The sequence below is a fragment of the Adelges cooleyi genome, unplaced genomic scaffold, assembly GCF_023614345.1.
Source record: "Adelges cooleyi isolate 19-005CV unplaced genomic scaffold, UGA_ACOO_1.1 ACOO_flye_CR_arks_rails_tigmint_CR_PRNA_10, whole genome shotgun sequence".
Lineage (NCBI taxonomy): Eukaryota > Metazoa > Arthropoda > Insecta > Hemiptera > Adelgidae > Adelges > Adelges cooleyi.
The window spans coordinates 429008-444471 of NW_026095752.1; the positions used below are offsets into that span (position 1 = coordinate 429008).

Genomic DNA, 15464 nt, shown 5'->3' on the forward strand with positions numbered 1-15464 from the left:
ATTAACTTAAATGCAGTTCTGTGAGGGATTTTCACTCACAGGTATACCTAATAACACATTTTGTGCCTGTTGAGGGTTTGCAGAGCGTTGTCTCCCGCGAGTTCGGCTGTTTTCATATATTTTCCCGATAAAAATAAATTAAGCCTATCCGCCTGTGGACGTACAATTTAAGTTCATACAACACTACAAAAAAATAGTGTACAGTTGTAAAAAGCAAAAAAAATATGCCAACGGCACGTAGTGTTCCCAAGCGGTCACCCATCCAAGTACTAACTACGCCCGACGTTGCTTAACTTCAGTGATCGGACGAGAACTGGTGTATTCAACGTGGTATGGTCGTTGGCGATGAAATTGTGTTTATGTTACTTATTTAAACACAATATTATAACTATTTTTCTTTTTTTAATAATATAATATGATGTAGCACACTGCATACAATTTAGTTTTCACAGCACAAAAAATAAAATAAAATTGTACAATACAATACTAAATACACTATTATTTTAATATTGTGCGCGATAAAATATGTTGATTGTTGAACAATGTATTAATGAATCGATTTTGAATTTTGGCTATTAAGAGTCATGGCAAAGTTTATAAGATACAATTATTTTACCAAATACTATAAGTTACATCATACGACCATGCGATAAATGAATAAAGGAAATTTTAAAAACTGATTTTTGAAATTTAAAATGTATAGTTTCCTAGGGACTATATAGCATTTTTGACCAAGTACACTACAAGTGTAAGCATATTATATGATTACATTTTTTAAAAATTGATTCAATTTTGCAAAAGTAAACGTCGGTTGCTCAAAATTTGTTTTTTAATAAATGCCTATATTTTATATTTTGGTTGTCACGGCGTAACATTTTTGGAATTTCACAATTTTCACAATTATTTTGGTTGCTATTCGAAAGTATTAGAAATTTGAATTTGTTCATAACAACGGTCGTCAGGGGTCGTTTAACAATAAGCACGCTGTATGATTAACACATTGGCTAGGTACGTCATGTATACTTTTTGTATTTCGGTAACCAAGGCGTAACATTTTTGGAATTTGTCATTTTTCAAAATAATTGGTGACTGGTCTTTAACTTTTGTTTAATTTTGTGGGCTGCTGCCTGCTGCGTAATCTAGTACAAAACTAATATATAGTTATTTGATCATAATATTCAATAAGTCCACAATTATTTTCGAAACAATAGTAGTAAAACTAGTTTATTAAAGATTTTTCGTTACAAAAAAATGTACCATTTTAAGTGTATGTTTAATTTTTTGTTGAATGTTTTTCGTTATCAATTAAATTCAAAATGAATCATTTTTTTTTTGTCAAATGAGTTTTTCTGTTTTTGTTTTTCCAAACATGTGATGTTTCAAATACCGACTCAGGTTTGTTTTTTAGTTCTTAGTACTCAGATATACCCGTGGTCTCTATTTTAATCTCGACATTGAATCTACCTTAAAGTGTGCGATTCCAAAGTTATTTTATTTGCAGTCGACAATAAACGCACTTGTTTAGAAAAAGGCGTCAAGTGAAGGCAATTTAGCTACACGAATGAACAGTGTGCTTCATCACATCTTTTTCACTTTTTAATACTTTTAATGTACATCATTCAATTAACGAATAATTAGAATTTTCGAATGAGCATTTAGATAAGTCAAATTGCATAATTAGAAACGTCCTTATTTTGGAATTTGCTAAAACAACTTTTAAAGTAATCATTCAAATGTCAAATTTACTATTTATAAATTTTATAGCTTAATATAATTTATTAAAATACTAATTTTGTGTTATTATATTTTTTCTTTTTCTTTTCTTATATACACAATATCTTAAAATAGTATACACAAATTATCTTAATGTATATTTTTAGCAAATGGTCAGTGATGCCAAGGGCAAATGAGGGTAATTAAAAAAATATAATCTTAAACATTTTAATATTTAAAATTTTTATATTCTTAAAAATTGGTAAAAAATAGCAATAACCTTAGGACTGAACGTTGCATACTTCTAAAAGCGATTTTAATTATCATTTTTTGATAATTAAAAAAAGGACATATGAAAAAAAAAGGTTTTTTTTAAGTAGTGGGTAATTATGATTTCTCATAATTACAAATTAGGTATTTTAAAATTAAAAAAAAAATAGAAGGCGATTTGTACCTACCAGAGCTATTAATTGTATGTCACCTAAAGTCATAGCAACAGTACTATTCCGAGTACGACACAACATATTTATTACATTTAAAAAAAATTTTAATTTCAAACACTTTGATGCAAACCTTAAGACAGTGAGAAAATAAATTTAAACTTTCATAAGTCAATTTTTTATGATCTATAAGACACAAAGTATTTATCTTTGGACCAAAGTAAAAAATATATTGTCCTATTGAACATTGTTTAGCCTTAATGCCAACTGAGAATTTAATCCATCAAAATCAGTTATATAATTTTATAATGATGTTTCTTTTTATCTTTGTGTTTGGAGCAAAAAACAAATTAAACTTGTATAATGTATAACAATTATATATTTATATTCACTGCTTAGTATTACTCAGTTTTGATTATCTTTTAAAAAAATATTTTTATAATTTCATAGTATATAATATTAAAATTTTTATGATATGTCAATATTAAATGTTTTCAATCTCGCATCATTAAGACAAATTATATGATCATAATCACTTAATATATTTGATGACACAATCTCTTGCCATATGTTTTTTTCAGCAATATATCTTTCGCAAAAGACTCCCTCGGGTTCTTCATCATTTTTTGTGAGCCACCATACGGTATTTTTCCCGACAACAAATAAACCGTTTTCAATAGTAACAGCATCTGCATTTTAAAATAAAGTGTTATAAATATATCATATGCACGAGGTAAATCTTTCATAGTATAAAATATTAGTTTCATAATTTTCGGAACTTTTCATGTTGTCATTATTTATACTGACTTTTTTAACCAATTGCTGTGTTAAAGCGATAGCCACAGTACTACAGTATAGTCACAAGAGTGAAATATTGACAATCGCTCTAAATACGAAATAGGTTTGAAAGGTCAGACAGCCAATGACACGACAACATGGATATACCCGAACATGATACAAATCATACTCGGATGATATTTCTCAAACAAAATTATGATTAATTACTCACTTGCAAACCTTTTTCGGTTGATCATATCAGGTAGGGTATCCCATTTTGAATCATTTATGTTCATTTTGTAAGCGCCTTTGAGTTTTTTATAACTGCCAAATAAATAAATATCATTTTCTCTATCTGAAATGCCCATCGTTACCCATCCTACAACAGCAGTAGCTGTAGGCATAGGATGACACTGTATCCAACATCGTTTTAGTAGATCATAGCAGTCTACACTACTAAAAAAGTTGTCACCGCCACTATTATCATATCCACCAAACTTCATAGAAAAAAAAAATGAACTACATTAAATATAAAACGTAAAATCAATTACAATTATTTCTTTAGGTTTGGCAGCTTTTGTTATTGGTTTGATGGATAAAGTTTTATTTGTGTAGCAGAAAACACGTCCATTAATAGACATCAATAATGTTCTACACTTGCACAAATTGAAATAAATATAAATCATTTCCTCCGCTTGTTATGTCTAATAAAGCAGTAGCTGCTCATATCGCATTTAACACCACCGTTTTTTGTGCATATTATGGCACTCTATACTACTTAATAGTACATCTATATCTACAAGTCTCCAAAACTTCATAGAATAAAAAGTCAACTACATGAAATATACAACATTTAAACTACACTAGGTTTTTTTGTCATGGTTATTAGCTTGTTAGGTTGTTGGATAGTTTTATTTCGGTAAATAGGATACTGGTACTATTGGGGACGATTTAACACCTCGTGTTTAGTTTATTTTATAAATATAAGATCAATTTAGCCTAACATCAGATTTCATGTAACCTAAGTAAAACACTGCGCCACTACATGTCAATATAACATAAATTATGTATACAAAACAGTAAACCTATTAAAATTGTCACTTTCTTAAACCTTTTTTTTTTTTTTTACTTTTATTGAAAAACATACAATCTGTAAATTATATTTTACAATGAGTATTTTTATAAACTATACACATGATTAACATGAGGAGGATACCCCACATTAGGGGCACCTCAAAAACCCATATTAGGGGCACCTTTCTTAAACCTATAGATTAATCTACTAATTTCTATACATGTATATAATAAGTTAAATACAATTTCATGCTTACAACATATAAACGAGAGTTGTGAATTATTGAACTGCATAAGTTCCGACCGTTTGGCATTGGCTCTTCTATTTCGGCCCATACTTTCGAATATGTATCATAACATTCTATTGAATCTAATGTTTCTCCAAAAGTATCTTCACCTCCTACCTATGCGGAATAGAGAGTAAAAAGACGCATATTAAATATATATTTTCAATATGTTACATGTATTTTGGACTCAGATATATTGTTTTCCAAATAATATAAATTGATACACACCACATATATATATTTTCCTTGGGTGCAAACAGAAAAATAATATCGTAATCTTCGCAAAGGCGTTGTAGGTATCCACATTTTTGTAGTAGAAGTAAGGTCTAGTTCATCAACACAATTATTCCATTTTCCTAATTCATTATATCCTCCAATTGCAAGTAGTATTCCAGTTTCCGAAACGACCAAAGTTGCATCTCGATGGGGTGGACAAAAAAATGAATAATCACATGATTTCCAATTAAGATCATTTTCCCGCCTCAGATCCATAAACATTACATAAGAATCATCACAATTGGATTGACCTTTAATAGCAAAAATAAACTGAAAAAAATGTATTACATATTTCATTTTCTACAAATGTAAAAAGTATTCTACATGTAGATATCTACATAGCAAAAATATGTTTAGCAAAAATAGTGACATTTTATAATATCGTAAATATATTTCCTTAGATTATAAAATAATCAAAATATATGGAAAAAATTATTGAAATATTTGTTTGATTTCATAATATATGTACTTCTACAATATTAAAAAAAACGTAACATTGATTATCATAAAGTATTTTTACTAAGTAGGATGCCACAAATAAGTTGTAAGAAAAATATTTATATACATTTGGATTATACAAATGAGGTGTCCTCATTGTTGCTTTTGTAATATTTTCATCAACATCGACAGATAAATAATTTTTCATGATATCCAACGAACCTAGAAATATTAAGCTAATATAAAAAACCATTATGGGACACTAATATGTAATATGAAAATAATTTGAAATGTGAATTGTAAATAGATTCAGTATTTATATGTTATAATTTATATATAATAGTGGGAAAGGCATCAGGTTTAAATACACACAGTCAAGTTGGCTTCTCATCAATGGTTCATCACATATTCGTAGTATTGCTTTTTTCGAAATTAAAGGTAACCTCAAATAATTAAGTAAATTTGATAAATATTTACTTCGTTCCTCTAAATCATATTTTATCCATTCAAAAATGAAATCAATTATCTAAAACAAATATTAACATATGTGTAAAATCATACACAATTTTTTAAATAAATCGTTATTAAATAAAATCTTTGTAAAAAAACAAGTGAGGGTAATAAAATGAGACAAATGTATATTAAATAGAGTAATGTGAACTAAAAATAATGATCTCATTTCTTTATACTTGTAGTTAAAAAATTATTAAAAAAGTTGGTCTAATAAACTTTGTGTATCTGTACCCCTTAACAACTTTTATCTAATTTACAGATTTTTCTGACTTTTTCAACATTTTAGAAAACTTTAGATACTAAATTTTCAGTTGGGAGTATTAATATCTCATAAATGCAATTCAAAATAATCAAAGTAATTGTATTTTTTTATTTTGCCAAAGTACCTTTTCTTCAAATTCAACCACCAAATGATCATTTGATATGAGCTTAGTAATATCTTCAAAATTTAATTCATATAATTCTATTACTTGCGATTCATTTTCCAGAATTGTTCTAGGAATCAAAAATGTAGTACATATTAAAATGTTCTCAAACGAATTCCAATCTTTACTACTTACTTAAAATGTTCTAAACAATACAAGAAACAATAAGTGTATAGCCCTTTTTGTGATGTAGGTTCAGAAAAGCTCATAAAATTAATACAATTATTGACGTTTATGTTTTTTTTAACATAATCGTAACATAAATCCTTAGCATAGTTAAATTGAAAGTATTCAGAAGCTCTCAATAGTTTCTAAAATACAAATTAAATTTAATATTATAACAATAAATGTGTTCAATGAAAATAATTTGGTATCTGTTTTGTACATTATATTACTTCTATATTATTTTCCTGGATATCCATCTGAAATGTATATGCACAAGTTACAATTGACGTCAATATACCAGACTCAATATCTTTAATAGGCATACTAATTTCTTTAGTCTCCTTAAAGCCACCATTGAACATTGCTAACAGCATAGGGCTTGCAGATGCTAAAATTGCTTTATGAGCTAAAATTTGAACGCCATCATCACATATCAGCGTGACATCGCATAAGGTTTGCTCTCTGTAAAAAATGTATTTTCATTATTAATTAATATATTATAATAAAAAACATAATGTTATTATAATGGCTAAGACATAAACATTAATTAAATGAATATATTAAAAATTACACATAATAAAATGAAATTTGTGTACTTCGTTGATGACTATTAGATATTGACAAGTTAATTTTTTTCACCAATGTATTTATTTTCGATAATTATTGGTTGTTCATCAACATTAGGAACCCGAAACAGCTAATAAAAACATACATTAAAAACAGGGCAAAAATGTACTAGAAATGTACTAACAAAATTATCGTGATGCCCTATTTAATCGCATAATGCGACTAGTAAATAAAAATAATATTGATTTATTTGTTAAAAATTTGATAGAAGCTTTTGTTATTTATTTAAATAATCTAATTGTGTAAATATTGTTTATCTTTATCTATTATTTTGTGTTGTTGAAATCCATTTTATTTGTCAGCTGTATACTTTTATTTTTGTGTTAATTCTGTGTTTATGTACACTTTATCTATTCTTTCATATTTGTAATTGGGTATTACTCGTTTAAAAATACATTAAATTATTAATAATGTTTACAAAAAAATAGAGTTTCAACACATTTAGGGTAATTTTTTAGTGTCAATGTTGTATACTAGAACTTTGAAAAAAACCAGTACCTAATACACTATAACAATTTTACAAAATATTGTATTACTCTTTAATTTTTTTTAAAAAAAAGTCTTAAACACACTTAACAAATAAAATGATTTTAGAAATTCGCTTTTATTTATGTCATAAAACATAACTTACTGGAAGAACCCGTACAAGATTCGAAAATGTTCATACATAATGCTCAAAGTTTTGATTGGTATGTTATGTGGAGAGTACTTTGGAAACATGTTGAACAGTTGTGTTTGTCTACAAATATAATATATTATGCTTTGTAATAAATTTCAAAATAAAGCCAATTGGAAAGTGATTTATTCTGTCTAGGTCCATCCAACAAAATATTTATAGCAATTTAGACGTATTTTTGTTCAAACGGTACACACTACACTGTTCGATAATATATCTACTGATATGATAAGGAATCTGTAAACAAATTTGAATTCTTCATTATCTAAAAGACGACCTAACAACTTATTTCATTTGTTTTTATCTAAAGTGTGATTCTTTGGTGATATTTTATTTTATAATTGAATACTGGACACTCTTAAGTTCAAAATAATATAAAATGATCTAGTCGTCCCCGGAAAAGATTTCAAGGTATACAAATATGTTTTAAGATTCCTCATCACATCAGCCGATCGATCAGTACGCAGGAAATACATCTAAATTCCTTAACTGAGAGATTGACGGACTAAGGAAATATCTAATCACAATCAAAAATAAAAACTAACACAATAATAACATACCGTATAGTAGAAACTAGACACGATTAAGGATTAACAAAGCAAAAAAACAGAAAACTCTATAAACCGTAGGCGATTCAATTTTTTAAAAGTAAAATTTTCAAATTACAATGAACACTTGGAGACGTTATCAATAGTTATCTTATCCGTTAATGATAAGGCCAAAATATTTTCGCGCCAACTATTCTGTTATCAAAATAGTCCCGTTTGAATTGCGCGCGTTTTATGTTATTATCAAAATTCAAACTGAAATAGTGCTAAATTACTATTTCTTTTTAGTTACAAATTGTTATTTCTGTTTAATTAAAAATGTCTTTCAAGTCTATAATAAAACGAATGAATAAATATTTTATACTTGAAATTGATTTGTTAAAGTCGGACTTTTAGTAAAAATGAAATATTATAACAAGAACAAACATAATACAAATGCAATTGAATGGGTCAATTTGTTTTCCACGATATCGAATACAAATTGGATTGTCAGTTTTGAATTCACTGAATCACTGTATTTTGTTAAGAGCAAAAGTGTTCAAATTGATGTAAAAATTAAAGTAATGATTTTAATTTATCCGTCGCTATGCAAGTTATTAAACATTTATGATGACCAACAATTTTAACTGTTTTTACATTATTATTTTTATTTGGACATTAAAATTATATTTTTTTAGTCAATACCTACTTAAAAAATACAATGAAACGTATTAGCTTTATTCAACAATTATACAATATATTATGATTTATGTTTGTAAGCAAAAAAAAAACATGAAACATTTAAGTTAAAATTTAGTTATTATAATTTAAAATTTAATAGAAAACGGTTGTTTTATTTTTTTAAGATTTTATATTTAAAAAAAATATTAAACAAATAATCTTTAAATATATCAATATATATTTTCCATTTCAAAAAATCTGTACCTAAGTGGCGTTTTGGATAGAAGATCTAGACGATTTTATAAGATACTATGTCAATTAATATCAAATGACTGTTAATTTTGTCGGTGTCGACATATAAACTGATTTTTTTTTTAATTTTCTGAGGATTTATATATATATATATATATTTATGAATTAATTAAGATAGGAGTTCCAAAAAAATACAACATCTACAATGCGTACAAATCCAATAATAGTATTCTTGTTTCTTAGTATTTATCAACCTATGGCTTATTTAACAAACCATTGCATTTTCACAATAACAAGGTATATAGGTGCAAAACCTAAAAAACGAAGGCGAATAATTTGTTAAACTGAAGATGCCTTAAAGATATTTTTATCAAATACATAGGTAAGTAACAAAAATCCGTGTTGTGTATATCCCTACATTTTTTTTTTTTTGACAATGTACGAATATCTAAAAATGTAATACTTCTTCAACAGCTGAAAAAATATACTAGGTGTTATTGACTTTAGCTTAAAATTATAAGTTTGTTCCGAAAAATTATCAACTTCTGATTTATTATAGTCTTTGAATTTTAATTATGAAAATTTATATCAATAAGATTACACACGAAAGCCAAACAAAATTGACAATTTTCTACATTATTTTGTAATTGGATTGACTTGTTTTTCTAAAACTTGATATTTATTATATGAATGTAGAAAAATACCTACAAAAAATCAATTTAAAAAGAATATATATGTATTTAAACAACTATGTACACAGCCCTAGAACGACGCGCCTGTTTATTTAGTGAACATTTTCAGGAAAGATACTTTAGTTTTCATACATTAAGTTTTTAAACTTTGCCAAATAAATATAATGGGTAAAAAGAGTTAATGGTATTTTCTGGGTTCAAGACATAATAAAAGACAAAATTAAATACTTTGAGTTTGAGCTTGGGAAAACAAATTTATTAAGAACATTTTGAAGTTAATTTAGGTCTTTTGGGACTATATAAACACGAGCTGTTGTCCTGAAACAAAATTATTTTTTATAGACATAAGTCATAACTTAACTTTGATTTTGTTTTAATTGAGTTTTATTTTACAATATCAAATTTAGTCGAGCCTAAGTCATCAGAACGTTACACGTACCTGTTTTTTTCAAACCTATGTATTTGTACATGAGTATCCTACATTTAAAAATTCATCTATAATTAATGTAAAATCAGGGTTCTAAAATGCAAGAAAATAAATATTTTTAACATTTACTATAGTTATGTGACTAAAGGTGTACAGCAGCATACATTTTATTAGTATTTAGTACGTTATGTGATAATATTATAGCTAAATAAAAATAATTTTAATGAAAACTTTTTTTCGACCAAAAACCAAACTATAAATTACTTTTTGTAAAAAAAAAAAATTCATTTAAGACACCAATTTCTTTTGTGTTTTTTTCATTTCAAGCTCATAGCAACATCTGAATAAATATTCACATGCAGCGAACCCGATTGACGAGTATCAAAAATAATTTCAACCGATGTCTATAGTTTGTACATACCGCAATAAGAATTTAATATCTCTCAATTTTCCTTTGTTCGGTTTTTATTAAATCGTCGGGGTACATTTTTCTGCAACGGATGTATTAGTCAAGCCTGTACTTCAAGAGCGTTGTGATCGTCGTATATTATAAAAAATGAAAGCCGGACGTCATATTTTTCAAATTTTTTTAACGATTCACATGGCCGGTTTAGTAGCAACAGTAGAGCCGGTATCGCAGTACCATGTCGATGCTTTGAATTATGTATTCAGTTTATCCGGTTGGAGGAATATGTCGCAACGCGATGGTATCAAGATAGCCGTGCCATGGATGAACACCCGCTACCTCGTGACCGCCGAAGATATACTAGAAACCTACAGAATTCAAAGGCGCCACCCACTAGTCACCGTCAGAAACGCGGGTTGTAAAATCCGTCAAGCGCATCAGCTTTTCAGCTGTCAGTATGCCAGCGCTCTAAACAAATGTTACCGTTACACTATAGGCGCAGTACTCGAGTGTAAGGTCATTGGAGATCCCGCCACGACCGCGGTATGTATAACCAAGTTTAGGCAAATGATCCAAAATATCGACCGAATTGCGGTGCGCGTTCTGGCCACGCTTTCGTGTATTACCGATGAATTCCCAATAACAACGTACGACAATGGCGTGTCCGAAACGTTGGAAGAGTTCAAGAGGTTCTACAGCACCTTGTTTTTCGATGATACATCACGCGACAAAACTTACCACGACTTAATAATCAATGCTACCGAAAACAATATGAACACCGCCTTACGAGGCTTGCGTACGTTTTATAATAAATTTTGCAGACCGAAAAATAGCAATGTAAGTGCCGAAATTGGGCAAGAAATCCGGACAATGAATATGATATTGAATCCCCATGAAGTAATGCAACAAATTGAAAATCGGATAGATTCTACCGTCAACTCGAGCTTAAGTGAACTCTGGGCCTCTGTTGGCTTCGAGTACGATGCGGCAAATGATAAAACCCGTGTTACGTACGTACCGTAACGAATTCCAAGGAAATTTAATCAAATTCATACTATAAAACGAATTATCTGTCTAAGAATAATTGAAAATCCAGCCACCATAGAACTCGAAACAATCCTCATCCAAAGCCGCAACAGTTGTTCGCAATTTATTATAATAGCTATTGTCAAATAAATTTTATAAATTAACAAAATCTGTACAACTATAAAATTCCATTTTATAATTATTAACTGACTGTTATAATTCCAAATATATGTTTAAAAAAAAAACGTTATTGCGTTATTGAGAGTACACTGTACACATGACCTGTACAAAGCAACTTTTTATAAGGCAGAAACCTCTAACGCCAAAGATAGTCTATCTAAAGAAGGAAGGAAAAAGAAATAGTAAAACCGCTAATTAGTATTAAGCGAAAATACTATTAACCGATTTCCGCAACTTTCCATACAGACTTTATCTTATAAAATTGCTTTCGAAATTATTCAAGTTTAAAAATAGTAATTTTTTCAGATAACTTATAAAGTCATATATTAATTTAATATATGTATATAAATATATATGTATATTGCATTACAATCAAAGTATAATGGAAAAATTAAATTAAAAAAATGTTATAACATGTATTATATTTATTAAACCTTCGGCAGTTATACAAATTAATTAAATAATCTATAAATTATTGTCAATCGTTTATTCCTATTGAAAGTATGCATGAAGTTTTCATGAAATGTAATTAATATTCCTATGCATATCCCTTAATATTATTTTGTAATATGTGAAACAAATATACATTTTTTTAAATATTACGTTTCAGTCTTGCAATAAACAAAAAATTACTAAAAACATTACGAATTAATTAGTCGAAACCGAAAGAAGTTTATCACACCGATAAAATGTACTAGTTCAAATCGTCTACGGTGACTTCTAAATAATCTCTAAGATCTTTGGCGGCTTGGTCAAACATTTTATGCATATCCATCGAACTCTTCATAATAACCAGTGAAGTGACTAACAGTTAACTCATGATACCTAGTTAAGTAATAGTCTAAGACTTCAGGTTGTATTATTATTGTTTTTTTTCCTTTATAGAAATAGTATTTACTGTTTAAAATGTTAATAAAATAAATTCATTAATGCCATGTTCATGTGAAAATGTGCGTTATATACTGTGTATTTAACAACATTCTATATATTGTTGTACAGTGCAGTGCGATGAGTGGATCACAGAATATTTAAAAAAAAGTAATTTCTTACTCCTGGTTTTAGACTGTAGTTTGATTTTTATCTAATATAAAAATAATAATAATAATATAAAACCCCGGTGTGATCTGAAGGAATTATAGAAAGAAAGAAATTTTAAGAGTCAACTAATAGTTTCTTAAACATAGCATCAGTTAGAAATCATTTTTTTTTAAATTTTATACAACAAAATAAACCGCTTAAATTACACAGTTTAAGAAAATAATTTCAATTTTAATATCTACTTAATATATAGTATACCTATTACTTGGAGTACTACTATTTAATATTAATAAACCATTGTTTACCCTAAAAACACAGTTCATACATAAAAGAATTAAGACATCAAAGATCAATTGAACTAACTTGGTTTTCACTACAACGAAACCACGAAATGTATTAGCTTTAATCTAAGCCGAAGAGGCTGTGTAAAAAGTGACTTAAACACTATAAATATGGATTTTAAATACTATTATGGGTTATTTTAATTATTCATATTGTGTTACATAGACTTGGACGCCTAATAATAAAAAATCGAATATCAATCATGCAAACAAAATTAAGACCATTCGTATCCCACAAATCTGTGAAAACAAATTGTAGGTGTACGGTAAAATTATTGTAATGAGCGTTTTAACTAAATTATTGTGTCTTTCCTTCAAATAGTTGCCAGGTAATATAATAAGTATTTTATTTGCGCAAACACCTTGTATTAATTAATAAACTGTGGGCGTTTTTTCCTATAAAACCGAGAACAACGAATACTTTAGTTTATTCGAATTAAACAATATAATATAACTGACTAATAACTGAATTGGATAAATATAACTCAACCATACATATCCACACAGAAGAAAAATGTACATATTTTTGCCCCAGTCGTTTTTCTCCAGACAACGAAAACAATCTATAAAAACTTTTATCTACAGTAATAATCACAGGGCAAGAATAACTATATTGTTGTTTACCAATATTGTACTCTACATTGTGTAGGTATCATTTGAAAAAAAATTAAAACTATAAAGCTTAGAAAAAAGTTTTAAAACTTTATTTCATACTTTTTGAACTTTATGGAATGGCGGAATGAGCAATTATCATGTATTTGTAAGATATACTACTAGATAATATGTTTAAATATATTCCAATAAAAAAACATTTAAGAAGGATATAGACAAATTAAAAACAACAATACCTAACTGCGTTATTCTTTGAATTATTATTATTTAACATAACATTTGTACAAATGTAGGTATGTTTATATTTTATAAATAATGTGTTCAATTATATTAAGTATTTTAACATGAAATACATTTTTAAAGATTCAACCAAAAACATTTTAACAAAAAAATATGTACTAAAAGTGGATGATAGTAATAATAAAAAAAGTATGTACTTATAAGTAGCTCAGAGCCGTTTTCATATATTTTCCCGGTAACAAAAATTTACCCAATCCGCCTGTGGACGTACAATTTAAGTTCATACAACACAACAAAAAAATAGTGTACAGATTATAAAAAAGCAAAAAAATGCCAACGGCACGTAGTGTTCCCAAGCGGTCACCCATCCAAGTACTAACTACGCCCGACGTTGCTTAACTTCAGTGATCGGACGAGAACTGGTGTATTCAACGTGGTATGGTCGTTGGCGATGAAAGCGAGTTTATTTTACTGGTTTAAACACAATATTCTTTTTTTAAAAAATATAATATGATGTAACACACTGCATACAATTTAGTTAAACAGCACAAAAAATTAAATACAAACTAAATCCCATTATTTTATTATTGTGCACGTTTAAAATATGTTTATACATTACTTGTCGATAAATGGGCAGCCTGATATGTTGATGGTTGAACAATGTATAACAAAAGGATTTTGGTTATTAAGAGCCATGGCAATGTTTGTAAGATTCAATTATTTAGCAAATACCAAGTTACATCATACAACCGCGCGATAAATGAATAAAGGAAATTTTAAAAATTGAATTTTGAAATTTAAAATGTTTGGTTCCCTAAGGAGTATTTAGCATTTTTGACTAAGTGTAGCAATATGAAGTAATGACAATATTTTATAAAAACTGATTGAATTTAGTAATAATAAATGTCGGTTGCTAAGGATTTGTTTTTTAATAAATACTTCATATGTATATTTTATATTTTGTTGACCATGGTATATAATATTTGGAATTTGACATTTTTCAAAATAACTGGTCTTTGATTGTTTAATTTTTGGGCTACTGCGTCTTAAGCAGGTGGTGACGATCATTTTGAAACCAAACGACTGCTGTTTTTTAAATTAGTTACTATACAGTAGTCGAGGACAAAATAATATATTGTAATTTGAACATAAAATTAAACAAGTCCACAACTATTTTCGAAATTTAATGAATTGTTATTCTTCAAAAACTATGATTGTATTGTACACATGTAATTTCGAAAAATATTATGGATCTGACTTATTCAAAATAATTTTGAGTCGTCCATCGTGATTATGAACAAGTCAAAATAATTTTGGGTCTTCCCCGAGAAAGATTTTGACTTTTCCATATTAATTTTGAGAATTCCAAAAAAATTTTGGAATTTTTTCTACCCAATTTTGATTTTTCCAAAATTATTTTGGTTTTTCAAAAATCAAGTCAAACAAATTTAGTATTATTTTAATGTGCTTTTAAGACGTTTATTTGGGCCGTTCCCGGTGGTACTGCAATACCGGGTCAACCCGCGGTGGAGTAGGAGCAAGCCCCAAATTCTCCACCAATTTGAAAAAATTAGTTTAACATTTGAACCCCACGATGTGAGGTGTATCAGATGTTAAGCTGATAAGAACAG

General features: G+C 27.9%; 2 non-coding genes and 1 pseudogene across 2 annotated transcripts; all 3 read right to left on the minus strand.

The window, feature by feature from the left end:
• Nucleotides 1-225: 225 nt before the first annotated feature.
• On the minus strand, nucleotides 226-344 carry LOC126837216 (5S ribosomal RNA). The gene has a single exon (XR_007685467.1). It is a non-coding gene; the product is annotated as a 5S ribosomal RNA (ribosomal RNA).
• Nucleotides 345-14164: 13820 nt separating this feature from the next.
• LOC126837224 (5S ribosomal RNA) lies at nucleotides 14165-14283 on the minus strand. Its single transcript, XR_007685469.1, has one exon. It is a non-coding gene; the product is annotated as a 5S ribosomal RNA (ribosomal RNA).
• A 1035-nt stretch (nucleotides 14284-15318) lies between these two features.
• LOC126837163 (U2 spliceosomal RNA) lies at nucleotides 15319-15416 on the minus strand (annotated as a pseudogene).
• Nucleotides 15417-15464: the final 48 nt, after the last annotated feature.